Consider the following 7,500-nt stretch of genomic DNA (forward strand, 5'->3'; position numbering starts at 1 on the left):
GGTTGAAGAGCTAATAAAACCGGGGGTAAAAAGTAAATATCAGGAAAGGTTGAAAATGGCATATGACAAGGTGAGAGTAAGAGAAACTGGTAATTTAGAGGAGGAGTGGAAGTTAGCAAAAGAAAATTTTGTTGGGATTGCAAGTGATGTATGTGGCAAGAAGGTTGTTGGAGGCAGCATGAGGAAGGGCAGTGAATGGTGGAATGAAGGAATGAAGGTAAAAGTGGAAGAGAAAAAGAGGGCTTTTGAAGAATGGCTGCAGAGTAATAGTATAGAGAAGTATGAAAAATATAGAGAGAAAAATGTGGAAGTAAAGCGCAAGGTACGTGAGGCAAAGAGGGCAGCTGACCTGAGGTGGGGTCAGGGACTGGGTCAGTCATATGAAGAGAATAAGAAGAAGTTTTGGAAAGAAGTGAAGAGAGTAAGGAAGGCTGGCGCAAGAATTGAAGAGACAGTGAAAGATGGAAATGGAAGATTGTTAAAAGGAGAGGAGGCAAGGAAAAGGTGGGCGGAATATTTTGAAAGTTTATTGAATGTAGAGGATAATAGGGAGGCAGATATAATTGCTGTTCCAGGTGTTGAGGTGCCAGTGATGGGAGATGAGAATGAGAGAGAGATTACAATAGAGGAAGTGAGGAGAGCACTAGATGAAACGAGAGTAGGAAAACCATCTGGTATGGATGGTGTGAAAGCTGAGATGTTGAAGGAAGGGGGTGAGACTGTACTTGAATGGTTGGTGTGATTGTTTAATATGTGTTTTGTGTTGTCAATGGTACCAGTAGATTGGGTTTGTGCGTGTATTGTACCACTATATAAGGGTAAGGGAGATGTGCATGAGTGTTGTAATTCAAGAGGTATTAGTTTGTTGAGTGTAGTTGGAAAAGTGTATGGTAGAGTATTGATTAATAGGATTAAGGATAAAACAGAGAATGCAATCTTGGAAGTACAGGGTGGATTTAAAAGAGGTAGGGGTTGTATGAATCAGATTTTTACAGTTAGGCAGATATGCGAGAAATATTTAGCAAAAGGTAAGGAGGTGTATGTTGCGTTTATGGATCTGGAGAAAGCATATGATAGAGTTGATAGGGAAGCAATGTGGAATGTGATGAGGTTATATGGAGTTGGTGGAAGGTTGTTGCAAGCAGTGAAAAGTTTCTACAAAGGTAGTAAAGCATGTGTTAGAATAGGAAATGAAGTGAGCGATTGGTTTCCGGTGAGAGTGGGGCTGAGACAGGAATGTGTGATGTCGCCGTGGTTGTTTAACTTGTATGTTGATGGAGTGGTGAGAGAGACGAATGCTCGAGTGCTTGGACGAGGATTAAAACTGGTAGGCGAGAATGATCATGAATGGGAGGTAAATCAGTTGTTGTTTGCGGATGATACTGTACTGGTTGCAGACACAGAAGAGAAGCTTGACCGACTAGTGACAGAATTTGGAAGGGTGTGTGAGAGAAGGAAGTTGAGAGTTAATGTGGGTAAGAGTAAGGTTATGAGATGTACGAGAAGGGAAGGTGGTGCAAGGTTGAATGTCATGTTGAATGGAAAGTTACTTGAGGAGGTGGATCAGTTCAAGTACTTGGGGTCTGTTGTTGCAGCAAATGGTGGAGTGGAAGCAGATGTACGTCAGAGAGTGAATGAAGGATGCAAAGTGTTGGGGGCAGTTAAGGGAGTAGTAAAGAATAGAGGGTTGGGCATGAATGTAAAGAGAGTTCTATATGAGAAAGTGATTGTACCAACTGTGATGTATGGATCGGAGTTGTGGGGAATGAAAGTGATGGAGAGACAGAAATTGAATGTGTTTGAGATGAAGTGTCTAAGGAGTATGGCTGGTGTATCTCGAGTAGATAGGGCTAGGAACGAAGTGGTGAGGGTGAGAACGGATGTAAGAAATGAGTTAGCGGCTAGAGTGGATATGAATGTGTTGAGGTGGTTTGGCCATGTTGAGAGAATGGAAAATGGCTGTCTGCTAAAGAAGGTGATGAATGCAAGAGTTGATGGGAGAAGTACAAGAGGAAGGCCAAGGTTTGGGTGGATGGATGGTGTGAAGAAAGCTCTGGGTGATAGGAGGATAGATGTGAGAGAGGCAAGAGAGCGTGCTAGAAATAGGAATAAATGGCGAGCGATTGTGACGCAGTTCCGGTAGGCCCTGCTGCTTCCTCCGGTGCCTTAGATGACCGCGGAGGTAGCAGCAGTAGGGGATTCAGCATTATGAAGCTTCATCTGTGGTGGATAATGTGGGAGGTTGGGCTGTGGCACCCTAGCAGTACCAGCTGAACTCGGCTGAGTCCCTGGTTAGGCTGGAGGAACGTAAAGAGTAGAGGTCCCCTTTTTGTTTTGTTTCTTTGTTGATGTCGGCTACCCCCCAAAATTGGGGGAAGTGCCTTTGGTATATGGATGGATATGTGTATATATACATATATATGCATATATATATATATATATATATATATATATATATATATATATATATATATATATATATATATATATATATATATATACTGTGCATATATATACATATATTTATATATATATATATATATATATATATATATATATATATATATATATATATATATATATATATATATATATATATATATTTATATGTATATATATATATACACATACACAAGCCTCTGAATGGGGATACTTTAACGTGGTGAGAAGTTTTGTGTACAAGTCAGGGCCACCCGTATTAGGTTGGTTTGCTGTGAGGCATCAGACCAAATTCCCCCACCATCAGCAATCAGCAATGGGCAGCGTGGCGAAGAAAATGGCCAAACCCCAGACATGACCTAAACTTATCTGAGCCCTTTGTCGTGCAGTTTACTGGAAGTGGATGCATTTGTTATATATATATATATATATATATATTTATATATATATATATATATATATATATATATATATATATATATATATATATATATGTGTGTGTGTGTGTGTGTGTGTGTGTGTGCGTGTGTGTGTGTGTGTACGTATGTTTTTAAAGAGATCTTGCATATATAAAAACAGTTGTTATAAGTTTCAACTTCTGATGTTCCAATAATTCAACTACCAGATCTGGAACACCATCCCTTATCAGGTCATATCTGGAATTTAACTTCTAAAAATATAGTGCAGTATTGAGCCTTATGATAAAAAAGCCAAGACAGTTAGAATTAACTGTATACCTAGTATTATGTACTGAATTACACATGCAGAGAATATCTAAATATAATGGCCGATCAGCATTAAGAGAAATCTTATGCAACAGACACAAAATACTAACTGAACGATGATTCCAGAGACTTATATCTAGATCAGTGATCAGGAATTAATTAGACGGAAGTTTTTCCTTCAACCAATTAATATGAAAGTCAACAGCTGGCGAAAAATCCAAAAGTTCCAGAATAAAAGAATCAAAATATTTTCTTAAGATAGATTGATCACTAAAATGTTGAGTGGATTTCTTAATATGGCATGTTTTTTTTAAATTGAAGAAGTGACAGACCCAAGCCATACCTCAACATTATAAATTAGTTACATAAAGTTAAATTGATGCTAGTAGAAAACCGATCTAGCTGTCAAGGATCCATTGTCGTTGAATTTTGTTGAAGTCCTGCTCCATTCCCCAAATTAGTACTTTATTGATTTTAGCTAGATCTCTACTGAAGGATTCAGCAGCCAATAGCATTCATTCAAGGGATGGAATTAATGCAAAGCATCATATGTATATGCAACAGAATTGTTTTTATGACCGAACCACATATGTGTATATAATATTAAAAGTAATGAGCTTAAAACATTACCCTGTGGAACATCAGATATCACAATCTTATATTTACATATGGTAACTATGAACTTCCTTTTGGAAATAATTTAGAGTTTTTGTCAAGAAAAGACCCACCTATTTTCATTATATATATACACACACACATACACGAGCAAACTATTTCTCACTTGATCTTCCTTGAAAATACATGCTATTCTGAAAATCTTATATCCGAACATGAAACGAAGGAGCTTACTTTCAGCTCACTGACTTTGCTCAGTTTTCTGATAGTCAGCATCTTACCAAAAATATTATATTCATTAAAATGAAAAGAATAATATTCTAGATATTTTATATTTTTTCCTACTATAAAAAAGTTATTGGCAAAAAAAGTGAAAAAAAAAAACTAAGAAAGGGGTTTTAGCACAATCTAAAATTTGTTTGTGATAAATACCTAAACGGTAAAAACAAATATATAAAAGAAGAAAAACGTTTATTTAATGGCTTAAAGGTCAAGCTGCTTGCTAGGTCAAAGAGAATATACAAATCTAGATTGTTGATAAAAGTCTCCTGACAAGCAATATTGCCTCAGTGGATTTCTGTTCAGTGCACAGGCAAAAATGTCGAGAGGTCAACAATGTATAATATAGGACTGTTTAATATAAAATGGGATTTAATAATCTTGAAGAAACAACTAATAAAGAATTTGAGTGATTAGGAAATAAAGTGGCATAACTGTTAAGTATAAAGATTTTAATTAGTAAAATTTGAAATATATGCATTATTTTATAAACCTTTAGGGACTATTTTGAGTCATGAGAGGCGTTCTCTCTCTCTCTCTCTCTCTCTCTCTCTCTCTCTCTCTCTCTCTCTCTCTCTCTCTCTCTCTCTCTCTCTCTCTCTCTCTCTCTCTCTCTAAAGGAAGGAATGGAAGTAGTAATTACCTTAAAATCCGATGGCAGTGACCTCATGAATGACTCGTTATGAATGAAAATTGTTTGTAGTTTAGCTTATAACTTCAACGAAAACTCCATGATATCAGAATACATCTAAAAGTTCCATATATATATATATATATATATATATATATATATATATATATATATATATATATATATATATATATATATATATATATATATATATATATATATATACGAAGTCCCAGAGGAATATGGAGGAGTATGAATTAATATCAAATCAAGACCAAAGTTTTCTGTATATTGAGAATTATAATTATTTGACCGAAAGTTCACTGAATGACGAATAGCAAACAAGATACGTATTACTATAATTTTAGAGAATAATAACATACCAAAGTCTGAATATCTCTGAGTCCCAAATTTTGATCGGAAATCGTAGACAAGCAGTCATTTATGGCTCTGTGATCACAGAAATATCCTTTTGCCATTGTTAGCGAGGCCAGTTAGGTGGGTCTTCGAAAAGGACTAATTGCAGCCAAGTTCAAAGGCAGCTTCAGTGGAGTCCTCAGGCAATTAAACTGTTTCTTTTGATGCCATGTTTGATCCTGGCTTGGGAGCGAGTAAGTTTCCTGCAGTGGCCTATGCAATGCAACGCCTCTGCAATGTGTGTTAAGGCTTTGGGTTGCAACTTCTCTATCTTTAGTTTTCCTATCTTTTTTTATCTGAAAAATATTGCTAGTTATGTTTAATGATGTTTACATTAACCTTTTCTGGCGATTGCATATTTTGGGGGTGCAATGTATAGACTAGTTATATTGATGATATTCTACGGTATCTAAGCTATTAATCTGCTTAATCATCTAAATGATTTCTAAATTTATCATTCATATGTATCAAATAAAGTTATAGTCGAAATGGTATAGGCGCAGGTATGCTAGAAGGCTTTCTATTTGTAAGCTTAAGGTACACAGCGTTAGCACATTCGTGACACTGAATTCTGAATTAGACACAAGAGGTTTTTCACGGAGCGGAGGCGCAATTGCTGCGGACTGGTAACCCGAAGAAACCAGTTTAAATATTTCTTGAAAGCTTGAATGTCATTCAGTTATTCATTTATCAGTTTAATTATCATCCATGTGTAATCCTGGAAACTTTGATCAAGATTATTTATAATATATATATATATATATATATATATATATATATATATATATATATATATATATATACATATATATATATATATATATATATATATATATATATATATATATGTATATATATATATATATATATATATATATATATATATATATATATATATATATATATATATATATACGTACATATCTCTCTCTCTCTCTCTCTCTCTCTCTCTCTCTCTCTCTCTCTCTCTCTCTCTCTCTCTTGACATCGCAAAGGGCCTCATACATATGTAGTACGTTGGCCATGGCACTAGCCACCCGTTGAGATACTACCGCTAGGGAGGTATTGGATCCTTTAACTCTCCAGACAATACTAGTACTACATTGGATCCTTCTCTCTGGTTACGATATATATTTCATTTGCCTATACATACACCGAATAGTCTGGCAAATTCTCTCCATATTCTCACCTGTCCTCATGCACGTGATAACGCTGAGATTACCAAACAATTCTTCTTTGCTCAAAGGGTTAACTACTGCACTGTAATTTTTCAGTGGCTACCTTCCTCCTGGTAAGGGCAGAAGAGACTTTTTTAATTATGGCAAGAAGCTCTTCTAGGAAAAGATCTCTTCAAAATCAAACCATTTTTCTCTAGTTTAGGGTAGTGCCATAGCCTCAGTACCATGGTCTTCCATTGTCTTAGAGTAGAGTTATCTTGCCTGAGGGTACACCCTGGTACAGTATTTTATATACTTCTATTCCTCTTGTTTTTTGACGTTTTTGTAGTTTATATTTGAAAGATCTCTATTAATGTTTTTATTGTTCTTAGAAAATGTCATTGTTATTATTCATTACTTCTTTTGTAGTTTGTATATTTCCTATCCTTAATGGGCTATTTTTCCCTGTTGGACCCCTTGGGCTGATAGAATTCTGCTTTTCCAACTAGGGTTGTAATATGTATATATATATATATATATATATATATATATATATATATATATATATATATATATATATATATATATATATATATACATATATGTATATATTTATATATATACATATATATATATATATATATATATATATATATATATATATATATATATATATATATATATATATACATATATGTATATATTTATATATATGCATATATATATATATATATATATATATATATAAATATATATATATATATATATATATATATATATATATATATATATATATATATATATATATATATATGTATATATTATATATATATATATATATATATATATATATATATATATATATATATATATATATATATATATATATATATATATAAGCTGTATTAGTCAGGGTCACCAACCATACTAGGCTGGTTTGCTGTGAGCGATCAGACTAAAATCTCCCACCATCACCAATGTGCAGTGGCCAGCCTGTTGATAAAAACTGGCCAAACCCAAGATTTAAAGAAGGATATGTCTGAGGCTTTGTCCTCCAGTGTACTAAAAACGGTTGCATTTCTTGTTGTTATTGTGTGTGTGTATATATATATATATGTATATATATATATATATATATATATATATATATATATATATATATATATATATATATATATATATATATATATATATATATATATGTATATATGTATATTAGGATACAAAAAACAAATGT

Source organism: Palaemon carinicauda, chromosome 11 (genome assembly GCF_036898095.1).
Source record: "Palaemon carinicauda isolate YSFRI2023 chromosome 11, ASM3689809v2, whole genome shotgun sequence".
NCBI classification, from domain to species: Eukaryota; Metazoa; Arthropoda; class Malacostraca; order Decapoda; family Palaemonidae; genus Palaemon; species Palaemon carinicauda.